Below are 13,950 nucleotides of genomic sequence, written 5' to 3' on the forward strand. Positions count from 1 at the left end.
CTTCGATGTGTTAAAATTGCTTTAATCTTTATGAACTGCATGTTTCCGCTTCGAATTTGGAAATAACGCAGATCCCAGCTAAATTAGTGTTAATATCTCAAAAAATTCATAGTCCCGGGTCAAAATTATAATTCATAATAGCAGCATTTCAAAAATTAAAAATGTAAATTTTTGGGAAAAATCACTACGAAGATAGGGGATCGGGGGGTATTAAAAAAATAGTCGGTTGTTTAATTATAAGTTTATTAGTCCTTCCGGGGGACAAAATATTGACAAAAAAACGGATTTTTTTGATAAAATGTTTCATATTTCCGTTATTTATAATTTTAGGAATTCGAAATTTATACGTGTTATAATGATACCAAAAGATCTTACACAAGTTGTATGGTTTTTTGTCGGGAACGGTTTTTGTCGGGGATTGCAATTTTTTAGAAAATTGTATGAATTATTATTTATATTTAAATGGTAGGAGTTAAGGAGGACTTTATAATTTCTATGGATAGACCTCATTGACCTCCATCTTCAAAAAAAATTTCAATCTTTTCGAAGCTACGTTGGAATTTAAAAAAAATGAAAATTGGAATTTTTGAGTATCATGATATTCATGAAAATTATAAATTGAGAATATTAACTAATGAAGAGGGGTATGGTATTTGCGAATAGATCTCATTAACCTCTAACTTCAATAAAAATTTCAATCTTCTCGGAGAAACATAGATATTTTAAAAAATTAAAAATCGGCAACGGTTAGTAGTTAATTTTTAAACTATTATAAATTTGTTGTCGCCGTTTCCAAATTTCTGTTAGTTTAGTTTACTGTTACTTACTTCCTAGAAAAGAATTAAGATTGAAGGCTATACAAAATGGTTTACTTAGATTTTACCTACAATCTTTCGTTTCAAAAATACCACCATCAACTTTTTTTTTAATGTGAAATTGATTTTTTTTATTTATTTTCATTTTTGCGTGGCCCGAAAACGATAGAATTTTGCATATTGATTTGCGCATTGAAATAGTTCCGCAACTCTGACCTACCACACGCAGGCCTGAGTAATTAACTACTATTAACTATTAAAACCGTAAACAGTCATTATCCGGCCGAATTTTATAAATAATATTTAAATGTATAATATTTATCCCTTTCTTCCGGTTGGTGTTTCGGTTAAATATTGGCGTGTTATACAATGACTGAAATAAATTGTGCAACAAATGGAAAATTTATGCAAAATTCATTCGCAAGGAAATTCGTTATGACTATAATAAAAGCTTTCGCTCGCAACATTTGCGGCTGAAAATTTGATGTTCCGTTACATTTTGTATACTAAAATCCGATTCAGAGGGACATGCATAAATAAACTAGCCTACTTGCTTTATTTACCTCTTATATATTTCTTTTGTTTTTGGTTATTTTGTAAAAAAAAGGCTCAGTTAGTTGTCGTTGAAAAAAATTGAAATTGCTTGAAATGCTTTTATTTCAAGCAGTAATAGAATCGATTATGGCAAAAAAATTCCAATTTGGTTGTGTATACGCAAATCAAGACATTGGATATGCAACCAAGAACCAAGAAAAACAAAATAAAAATAGGTGTCATCTGCAGTCATAAATTTAAATTGCCAGTGGTATGGGCGACCTAGAATGATTATTTGTAAATATAATAAATTGGTAGAAAAGCGTATTTTTTTAAATTTAACCTTTAATGAATAGTATTATGTTGTTGTTTCGTCCAATATTTATTTTAAAAATACCCTTATGCTTCGTCCGTGGGAAGACATTGCTATAAATAGTATATATGCCAAGCAAATTGTAAAAATATATCGGGTCAGTAACGGTCAGGTCCCAAATAATTTGTATCTTGGCTGTTAAAACATTCAAGACTTATGGTTAGATTACCATAATAATAATAATAATAATAATAATAACATTTATTCAATTTAAACTTTACAATAACATCATCTATAAAACTGCGAAATGCTTATGCGTGACACACCAATATTAAACCAAACCAATAATAATTACAATAATAACAACGTGGCAAAGAATCTGCTTGTTACATTTATAGTAATATAATATCTACTCATACATGTAAGCAAAAATAAAAATAAAACGAGGATAAAAACATTAACTTACTAGGATTTAGGTAAAAAAAGACTATGCTTGATTAAATATAGGTGAGAAATACGCATATGAACGTTGTCGGTGGGTTTTTGTTCTAACTTGTTTTGTCTGTTCCGGGTTTAATAAGTGTGGTTAGAATTAAGAACAAGAATTTTTCCTTTTTGGATGTCTTTTAATATACTAAAGCAGTATAACTGACGTATATCGAGAATTTCATTCTCCTCAAACAGTAGGTCCGATGGGTAAGTTTTTTGTTTGCTATAAATTATTTTTGGAAACCACTTTTACAACACATTTAGATTTTTCAGGTGATTTTCAGAGACCCCGCCCCAACCCAGGATGCCATAGGAGAGGTGAGTTTATACCAATGACATGTATAGGTTTTCCAATTGATTTCAGCTTAAAAAATCTAGTAGGTAATTAAATTTTTATAGAAGTGGTGTGATTTTTTCTACTATAGATTTAATTTGCAGATTCCACTTGAGCTGAGATAATTGAACGATGTTACTCACGGAATTTCTGTTAGGTTTCCGATGTTTGGGAGCTGATTTTTGTAGGATGAGAAAGGTAGATATTTGGTCTTCTGTAAATTACCACTTTTTGAGAGTCTTTAAGTCCTGCTCAATATGTAACTTTAACAATGGCCATGTTTTTGCCCGTCCAAAAATGACAGTGTCATCAGCAAAACGGAAAACTGTACCATTGGTGTCTAAATTTAACATATCATTTACGTATATCGTAAACAGTAGCGGTCCGAGAACTGTACCCTGTGGTACGCCATATGTTATTGCAGCAGAATTTGTTGAACAAGGGCTTAAGGACTGTCCTTCACCTAACATTCGTCAGAATAGCGTTACAGCAATAAATAAGGTTTCGGTGCCAAGTGAGCTTTTATTCAGCCCAAAAATGAATAATTCGTTGGGCAAATGGAATCCTTCCACTTTAAGTGCCAGTGTAAATTTAATAAAAAATGTGTTAATGAGAAACCCACAGATATTTGTAAAAATCCAAACAACCATGTTATTACTGGAAGGAATTTTCATAATACTTTCAATCATATTAATAATCATATAATTAATTTTGGTCAAAAGAGCAACAGCGACGCAGAACTGCATATAGAATAAATCTATATACTATAATATAGCAATTATCATTTTAAAAATTGTTTTGCTAAACTTTTACACTTTTCAATAAGTCAAAACTATTTATCTATACATGTTTATATTATTTAAATGTTAAAACAAAGCAACATTTGCAATTCCGTTACAGTTCTTTAAATCGATTGCGATCCTCTTTGCACGATCCGCAATATTCCATTTTCTTTATAAATGAGTAAAAAATTTCGTTTTCGTTTTAAAAGAAGTTTCTATATCGTCGTCCGGGTAAATTCATCAATTGAAGTGGCGAAACACGCGACAAGAGCAAATGAAGAGAGGCGAAGCAAGTCCGATGTGAAAGTGTGGACAAAATACGAAAGAAAATCTGATAATAATTCGCGATTACGTTGCGTAAAAACCGCAATTACCCGCTGACGCTGGTCCATATAGCCCGCGTTAAAGGTGGTTATTATGCATTAAATGCAATTTATTTAATTTTATTTATGATCGTCACTGGCCGAAGATAAAACCATTACGTACCTGCGTGGCAGTTTCCTTGAAATCAATACGGTCCCGTGCCCAAGAAGTGTGTTCGTTGCGACATCAAAATTTGGCGAACTGATACGTCGCTTACAAAATGTAAATTGTAACTGTATACGATCAAGTTTATTCTTCATACCTAGACGAACTTGAACTGAATATTTCTGAAAAAAGGCTTGAAATAAACCTTAAAAACGAGCAAAGTTGATTTAGTATTCGCTGAATCCAAACCAAGGATTTTTTAGACTGCTTTTTGCAAGCAAAAAAATACAGGGAAAAAATTCGTAACGCGTAGCGAGAAGCAGCTTTATAGTTCAGAAAGAAGCCGCCTGCCGATTTCTTTTCCTATACTGTTTTTCTATCGTGCTCCTGCGGACCACTATGAAACTTCGAAAAATCAATATAATTTTGTTGTGCCTGCAGCCTGTATAAAGTGACTTTCACGTCTCTCCAAACTTCAAAGTTACGGCATACTTTGATAAATGTAAAAATTTGAACAAATAATGGCGATTTCCAATGATGTCTTTTCAAAAATCTCGCGCATCCTGTATGATTGACGAAACCCGAAACTCTTTCTCGACACAATTTACGAAACTGTTTAGACCAAATTACCTAATGTTTTATAGTTTTTCATTAACGGCTAATAATTTTCCCACAAAACGACAATTTTCAGGATTTTTTTGTTTTTTTTTTACCCATAATCGACACACCCTATACATAATCCAAAAAATGTCCGAAGTAAAAGTTGTAGCCCTAAATTTCCCACGTTTCCTAGCATATGAATTTTTTCGATAGCGTAAATGGTTTTCGAGAAAATGCTTGTTTTCTGAAACCATGCAGTACGCCGTAATATTAAATGACGTCATCGCGTCTATATTGAGTGTGAGATATGGTGACTGTCACATTGACTTTTTCAAATATCTCGAGAAGCGTGTCTGATAGACGAAAATTGTAAATACAAATACTGAAAGTCTCGATGCGCCCTCTAATACCGTTTGCGCCAATTAGCCATATTTTTTACAAATTTTGATTTATGGCCAATAATTTATTCTCCAAAAGAACAATTTTCACGGATTTTTAGATCTTTGTTCATAATTGAAAAACCCTGTTTATATTCTTCCGGGTGTCTTGGTGAATGAATTTTGACGATCGGATCAATAGTTTTCGAGAAAATAATTTTTGTCTGAAAGTCAGAATAACCAAAAAATCCAAAAATCGATTTTTCGAAAGTAACTATAGTAAAAATTAAAAGACGACTGGCACCGACTAATGACCTAAGACTCTTATTAAAACCTAAAATTATTGCACAGGGCCATATCGAGTTAGAAAACTTGTTAAATGCTGTTCCTATACTAAATGCCCGTCGATTGTAGCCGAATGAAATACAGTATCAATTTTGTCCAAAAGTAAAGAATCAATCTCGAGAATAGAATAGAATTATAAAAAAATCCTGAAAAACGTAAGGGACCCAGGTGAGGTCCGTGTGCAAAATGAGACGCGCAACAGGGATGGTACTGTTAATTAGATTATATTCTGATATCTTAGTAACTAACGATTGCCTTGAAGCAAAATTTCTAAACGTGAATTTAGATTATGATTGCTGGACTTCGTTTTGATTAGTAAAAACCGCTACGCACTCCCCGCAAAGTCTCCCACGGAAAATTCCGAAGGGCCTTCCCGACACAAAAAAAGCATTTTCATAAGATGATTTCGACAGGATCTCTGCATCTGGCGGCGACCTACTAAAGGTAATTGCCGACAAATTTAAAGCGTCCCCAGCGGATTTTTTTCCGTTAATTTGTTCGGCTGTCACCGACCGAACAAACGGCCGCACTTAAATTCGAATAATTCAGCCGCAAATTATTTCCGTCCAAGATGGCCACCGCTTTTACGGCCCGAGCTGCGGTACCCCGAGACCAAAAAAATATTTATTTTATTTGTTCAGTCTGCGTCTTAATTTATAACGAATTACCAGTCGAGATATATATCTTTTCAACGGCCCGACAATTTTTTGATATTAATTATAACTGTTTCTTTCGCGGTTTTAATGCCATCTGATATAAATGTACCTTACGTCTCCAAAATCCATCCTTTTTTTAGTACTGCCAATTTTTTAAAATAGTCTTTGATTTCCGAAGAGCACCAATTTAGAAAAGAAAAACATCCACCATCCAGAGTAATTTATGGGCATCAAATTTACCTAGTGACTATTTTGATACCATATCCGTTAAGGAGACAAATTTTGAGAAGAAAATGTAAAGGTTTGATAGGTACCTATTAAGGTAACTAATGTGCCACTGACTATTTCGATAGCAAAGAAAACCATATTTGAGCAAGATTTGAGCGTATACTTGAATGGATGAACGAATAATTTATCCAGATTTCTTTAGAGTATGAATTATGTTCCTCAAATTTACGAAACTATTATTTTGACTTAGAAAATAGAAACTATATAGCGTATTCAATTGATGAAAGAAAAATGCATATTTCTTTCCGCAAATGTTTAGAAAATAATTTACAGGTTTGATCGCCAAAACGACCTCAATTTCCTAAAATTGTTGTCCGCACTTGTTCTTAATTTTTTCCTTCAGATTTCATAAAATTTTTAACAAAATGAACCAAAATGTTGCTTTGGTAGTGCTTGAGACCCAAATTTAGTAGTCGATATATATAACTGAAGTGCTCCTGATATAATATCACGAAGCCATATCTGATTTCTTTGTTCTGTTCTTCATTTGGTTTTAGACTACAAAGCTCAGAATGTACAGGTTCAGTGCCAGATTTTTCTCAAAACTTATATCCTGTTTCTATAAAGGTTTTATTATTTTAGTCCTCCTACTGGAAGAAGGAAGGGTGCCTCATTAGTGAACTAGGATTATTTCACGACAAACAAACCATATCAAAAACAAACAAACATTTCAAGCGGCAAAAAGTAAGTCTAGTTTCTCACGTACGAGGTTAGCTCCAAAATTTCCCGGTCTGACATAGATGCAGCTCCAGTATCACGATAAAACTTTGCCTTCTTTTATATCTTAGTAGGCAGCGAAAAGAAAATTGAAGTCTTGCATCAAATAGTTTTTTATTGACAGCATTTTAAACAAGACGTGTCCGAAAAAATGTCGCAAATAACGCAAATTGAGTATAGAGCAGTTTTTGACAAAAGAAGGGTTAGCACCTAAAATTATTAAAGTTTTCGAATGGGGCAGGAGTTCCTTGAAGATGATTCAAGAACTGCTCGACCAATGGAGGTCATAACAAAAAGAACGCCGTGTCGAGTGTGCGCGGTCTTTTTTGGAACTCTGTGGGTCGGAATTGAAGCCTGTGATAGAAACTATTGTGACAGGAGATAAAACTATGGTTCTCTATTATGACTCTCTATCGAAAAAAGAACCAATGGAGTGGCGTCGTAAGGGTGAAGCACCTCCAAGAAAATTCAGAGTCTGCCAGTCAACAGAAAAGATGATGGCCACGGTCTTTTGGGATTGTGAAGGAATTATTTTGACAGATTTTAAAGAACCTAATGCCGCTGTCAATATTACGCAACATTATTACATAAATTGCGAGACTGCATTCTTGTAAAACGTCGAGGAAAACTGACCAGAGTCTTTTGCACGATAATGCACCTGTCCATACTGCTGGTGTTGCACAAGCTGCCATTTTAGAGTGTGGGTTCCAACAAATAGATCATCCTCCCTATAGTCCAGTTATGGCCCCCAGCGACTATTATTTGTTTGGATACTTGAAAAAAGACTTACGTGGACGGCGGTTTAATGACGAAGTTGAGTTAAAAGAGGCTGTTTTAGCTCACTTTGCAGACAAACCAAAAGAATATATTTTTAAAGGGATTGAATTGTTAATAAAGAGATGTAATAAGTGTATTGAATTTAAGGAGGATTATATTGAAAAATAATAAAAAAATGTTACTCTGTTTCTTCCATATTCAGGCCGGGAAATTTTGGTGCTGCCCTCGTATGATTAACATGATATTTTCCACAATGGAGTTGAACCACATGGTCGCCACAGAGTAAAGCAGGGAATATAATAATTTATAGAGTGACAGCACTACCATTGGAAGGATAGCCAGTAGGTCATCATCGCCGATCGATTCTACAACTCGTAATGTATCTGGTTAACGTCCAAATCCGGCTCTGTAATTGGCGTGCGTAGGTGGTTGCGTAACGCTGTAACAAGTGGGACACCTCATTTTCTATAGACGTAAATTCAAAATTCGCCAGGAACGCCGTTTAAGACTTCGCCCGTTAATATATTCATTGCTACTTTCATTCACGACAAATCGATCAAAGAAAATTGTGATCGAGGTGCGGTGATATGTTACCTAATCCGCTCGTTAATCTGTTCGAGATAACGTGAAAAAAAACGAACCATTTTTTACTACGGTTAAAGATTTTAACAGGAAGTGCCGGTGTTTACTCACACGATTTCCTCTTGACAACTTTACTTGTAGTGTTTACCATTATTTGATTGAACAATACGCTGCATTTAACCCTGCTTGATAGGCAGTGTTGCCATTTTTTAAACTTTGTTACTTTGGCATTAAAAACATCACATTTAATAGACCACATTTATACTTTTCAAAGAACAGAGATGTGTTGTAATCTGTTTAGTGACAAACTATCAAACAAATCAAGAAGGCTTTATTTTGAGGTTTGTAAACTGGACCATTCAATACTCAACTTACAGAATTTTCGAAATTCCTCGTATCTTCGGAAGGATTGACAGACAAACACTGGGCTTTCATCTCCCAACTGTCACTCTATGGCCACCGAAAATGCCAATTTTACACAAATATATATCGTCATCAAGGATCTGACACAATGGTTTTCAATAAATTAAAGTTAATAAAAATATCGCTGGACGAGAAGATGATTTAATCGACTCGCTGAAGTACGATTGGCAGATGTGTCGCAAACAACGACTCAAAAAGGAGATGACTAACATAACTCAAGAACGTAACTGGATTTAGTTCAACGGCAGATGGCGGCAAAACAGCTCAAACGTAGCGACAAAACCAAAAGATCATGTCGTGTTTAACCCAAGGTACATGAGGTATGAGTCAGCTCGTGCAATAGCGTCATCGTGGTAGTCGCGGAGTCTCTGGTCTCGTTGGCGACTCGAAAACCCAGACCAGTTTTTACCATAAAAGCCTATCTTCCCATCCGTCGCATGTATAGCCGTCTCAGTCGGTCTGCGAATGTTTAATCTTGCGTCTACCATTTCGTATAGTTTAGATTTGCAATACCAAGACGTCTATTAAAATATGTATAAACAATTTTCCAAATTCGCCGACTTATCATGGGCGTTGGATAAGTAATGCCTTTTCGATTTTATCGTCTTATCGCTTCATTAATCCCGAGACGTAACGGCCGCGCAGACCTAAGACGCTAATAACCGTCAGAAGAGCCCAGAAATAAACTTGCCGATCCTCGCGGACTTGCTTGACCGAGTGCGACGTTGCCGATTCATTATCATGTTCCTTTGTTAATTTATTAATGTCTGGGAGCAAATTATGGTAAATTATGGAAACTGTACGGTTGTACTTTTGTTATTTGGCCAATGGTCAAAAATCCCTCCGAAATATTCTTAGCCGTCACCCTAATACAAGTGTTACCATTGAATTAGGAACTAATAATAATCCACCATTCTAAGATATTCTTAGCAACAGAAAATAAGACCAAATCTTGGGTCATCATGTTTACAGAAAACCTACGCACACCCATCGATACCTTAGTGCACTGTCACATCACCATTCGGGCCAAAAATCATGGGTTATCAATTCTCTTGTAGCCATAAAACTATCTCAACCCGAGTCACTGAACGCAGAATTAAAACATCTGGCCCCTGCTCTTCCTTATAATAATTTCCACATTAGAGATATTAAGCATTCCATCACAAAACATACTTCACCACAAGAAAGAAACAAAGAAACCTCACCCTTGCTCTGTTTCCTTTCAAAATACCACATACCAAACGTTCTTAAGAAATATAAAGTTAAAACCATGTTTACCACTTGTCCCAAAATCTCAACATCTTCAATACTTCAAACACAAAAATTTTGGATACGGAAGAGCCGATTTTGAATGGAATCTGTTTGAAATGAAGAAGAAAAACCTGGTTATTTTATAGAATTCTATGTATATGCTGCAAAGAATACATTGGAAAGACCGGATGAAAAATATCAACTAGCATGAAAGAGTACGACAAATAAAGTCATAAACAGTTTTCCAATACAGTCATAAAATTCAATTCTTGAATGTAATCAAATCTTCTACCCAACAAAAATCCGAGAATCCATAGAAATATATAGTCAACCAAACAATCTTAACTGTGACTCAGGTCCTTTCACCAATATCCTAGGCAATGTTCAGCCCCTTCTTTAGCTCCGCCCCCCTCAAACAGTTACAGAGCAGCAGTTCCAGTTAAGCTCCGAAGAGGCCAACAGGATGATTTGCGAAATGTAAGCAAGTTTGATTTATAAACAACTGACGCAAAAGGAATCCACAAGATTTGTAAACAGTATGGTGATACTTTCTTTAGAACGTACATTAGCATAGGGTTCTAGGGCTTGAAGGCGCCCTAAGAAAAATAATGAATTTGCTCTGTATGCTAAATTATAATTTTGCATACACTATCGAAAAACTGAACAATCGTCAGTCTGACATGGCTTGCTGAAAAAAGCTTTATTTTCGATGCCATTGATGTACTCAGAGCTTTTTACGGGTTTGGGTTCTTTGAACCATTATCAAATCGGACCTAGAATTTTCTCTCATTTAATAAATTTCAAACACACACTTGAAGAATATTGATAAGTATATTATATTACTCAAAACTTAAACTTTTACGATAATCAATAATATTTAAAAATTTTAGAGATTTATACTCTCTTACTTGACTAAATTGTTTTTTTTTCATTATCTGATCTCATATTAGGTATGGGAAGATGAAAATTGTTTCTATTCAGGATGAAAACTATTGTCGTTATCAAGAAACACTTCACACTTAAGAGCAAATTGTAGATGTTTGACAAACTCGCTTTACTCGTTTACAAAGGCGGATGAATTAAACGAATTATTGCCTTACAAACGCGAAAGTGCGGCAACGTCGCGCAGACACCCTGCGTCGCGCCACGTATCCGTATATGGCACCTGAGCATGCAGCCTGTTTGTTTCCGCGCGGGACGGAAGAAAAAAAGCACCAACTCATCCGTTCAGTGACTGTGGCTGCACAGACATCGACACTAGTCGAAACGACTACTTGATAAATATTCATGCCTGTCAACCCGTTGCTGAATTATCGTTCGCAATATCCGTGGCACCTACTTTGGCGTCATTATTTTATTATAGGTGCAGGGTGGTTTTTTTATCTCATAAACGGAAGAAGACAATCGAACGAACGTGTGTCTACGAAGAGCGATGAACAAATCAACCAGAGGCTTCTGTTTCCAGGGGCAGAAATGCTTGCAAGAAGAAATTAATCACTTTTATACGTGCAATGGATAAAGGCCACAGAGTTTAAAAGCCAATTTATCCGGTTGAGAATTACCAGCTAAAATAAAATTACGTACGTTTTGGTTAGGTGACTGGGAAGCTCGGAGTAATATATAATATAATAATTCACCAACAACCTTCCAATGACAGTTATTTTAGTGTTTCTGCTACTAAGTTTCATAAATTGTCTCAGTGGTTCTCCTGTTTACATGGATATTATTAAACTGTGCCTTCTTCAATTAGTTTTATATGACGACATCCATATTCAACCTAAAACATATGACTAATACTTACTTAAATGGTTATAAGGATGCGATTTTATCGTAATAAAATTAGTCGTTAATCCTATAAAACCGTTGTACTTGAAGTATACAATCAGTTAAAAGCTTGTGTTTTTAATTTACTTGCCAAGTAAAATTGTACTTTCCTTCAAATAGGATCATGGGTGCGCCTAATGCGATGCAGCTCTAGTCATACAACAAAATTGGCTGCAAACGGTATATATATTCTCGATAAATGGATTAACCTCTGTTTTTCCCATAACAGTTGAATAAATACAAAGTATTTAAAACACATCAAGCTTGAAAACAAAATCATTGTTTTTAAAGATCTAGGGATCTATTTTCTAACGAGGTACAATTTTTTAAAGTTTCCTTCCTTCTAGCATTAGTTTTCTGACCTCATCAGCTCCAAGTTTTGGTAAGTTTTGGTTGGTTTTTTTAACCAAACACACCTAACAATGCATGAACTTTGGAATTTTGGAAACGTGTCGAGTCGAACATTAGCCGCGTATCGTCTCAACAAAGTGTCGTCTCGTTTTATAGTCATTAGTGTAAACGGAAATTTGAAATTGAAATTACGAACTTCGTTGTGGTACCCGGGAAAATATCGCTTAACAATGTGAACGACCCAATGTGGAATTTTTTAAACGATCATGGTAATAGCTCATTTCATGACGTTGCGTAATAAGGAATGTCCAATTCAAATGGCTGAGACTGAAATTGACGTAGGTAAAAAGTTCCATAATTCTATCTAGCAAAAATAACCCTCGTATTGTACTCTTTGCCAGTTGAATTCTAGACTGCATATATAAGTATACGTGAACATTATCATATATACTTTCATATATAATTTCATATGTAATTGGTGAGAACTATCGCTAATCTCTTTTTAGCTTTTTTCTCAGCTTTTTAGTTTAATTTAAATAAGAGTTTTTAACTAAATAAATTTTATGTATCTTTTCCCTTTTCATAGTTTATGCAAATCTTGTTTTTCTTAATACTGGACAATAAATAAATAAATAAATAAATATCTTGTCTTTCAGTCCTTTATATTTACATGTTGTTTATTACTTATCAAAAAATATTATTAAAATATATCATAACCAATGCTTTAGAAACATTTATTCTTCCTCGTATACATTCTGAAAAGTCAAATGACTGGCCGCAAGAAATAAAAATGCAAATTTAAGCTCCCCCTTATTTTCAGAAAATTAAAAATATTCGATGTTTGAAGGATTGTATTATTGCGATTTTTTTTTTTAATTTGCCCATGTATAACAAATAATCAGTCTGTAGGATACAATATATTATTTCAAGGGGTAAAATGACAACATTTCAAAAATTCAAAAGATAATTTTATTCTTAAAAAAATTGCAAGGAGTTAAGTCTAATTTGCAAGCCAGCCCACATGTTTGCTGTTGACGTTAAAATGTTAATTAAATTAAAAATTAATTAATATTAAAATTTATTGAAACCAAAATTAGGCTATATGTCCGTTCGACCGCTAGAGGGTACTAAAATTTTGTGTATAAAAATATGTTTTTTTTTAAATCCGAAATAACTTTTTATACGGAATACATTTACGAGATACTATTAAAACATCAATTTTTTTTACATATTAAAAATTTTGCATTTTACATAAAAAAAATTTAAAAAAGCATAAAATTTTCAATGATTTCATATGCACTCTATTTTGGCCTTGATGTATACCCTCTTTAGAACAAAATGTCACATTTACACAATGGTAGCGATTATAGAAAAACATTGTAGGATGCGAAATTCAGCACCTGTGATAAATTACAGGAAGTTGCAATTGAAAGTTCAAAGTTGCATATGTTGAAATATAAGCAACTACCAAGCGTATACAAAAAAATGTAATATTGTGAATTAGGAGCTGTTATTATATATATTTTTAATGAATCGATTGCATGGCAACTCAGGGACTCATAGAATAGCCGCCAAGATTTCCCGACTTGACTTACTTTCTTTGATAAAAAACGAAAGAACTGACATACATTTAGACAGTTGTTAGAAGCTGCAGTGCGAAGAGCTTTCGACACTTTGTAGCCTTTAAAACTTATTAATGTCGTCAAAAGTGTTCTCGATTTTGTGTTTATGACAAAACCCAGCCGATATCTACTTAAAACTTTATTTTGTGGTGGAGTTTTTTCTTGTTTATTTCAATCGGATTCCAGGGAAAATGTTTTTTTTTCGCGGCATATTGTACTGAAAAGTACATGCCCAAAACCTCACATTCCTTGTCGACTTCGATCAGATTTTAGTCAATATCAGCTACCCTTCCAGTTGTTGCTAAATTAATTTTTCTACACCCTACTCTAAAATACCCAATTATGCACTGATCAGGCATGCGCAGTGTCACTTTAAGATGTCTGATAGGATGTTTTCAAAAC

At 34.3% G+C, this 13,950-nt stretch overlaps 1 protein-coding gene across 1 annotated transcript in view; it reads right to left on the bottom strand.

Annotated features, from left to right (window-relative positions):
- LOC132701348 (uncharacterized) overlaps window positions 1–13,545 on the bottom strand; it is a 97,156-nt gene extending 83,611 nt beyond the window's left edge. The window contains exon 1 of the mRNA XM_060669176.1: window positions 13,522–13,545. The gene's annotated coding sequence lies outside the window, so the exon portion shown is untranslated. The remainder of the gene's footprint in view (window positions 1–13,521) is intronic.
- Between the last annotated feature and the right edge of the window lie 405 nt (window positions 13,546–13,950).

Source organism: Cylas formicarius, unplaced genomic scaffold, assembly GCF_029955315.1.
Source record: "Cylas formicarius isolate icCylForm1 unplaced genomic scaffold, icCylForm1.1 PGA_scaffold_4__25_contigs__length_36172078, whole genome shotgun sequence".
Taxonomy (NCBI): domain Eukaryota; kingdom Metazoa; phylum Arthropoda; class Insecta; order Coleoptera; family Brentidae; genus Cylas; species Cylas formicarius.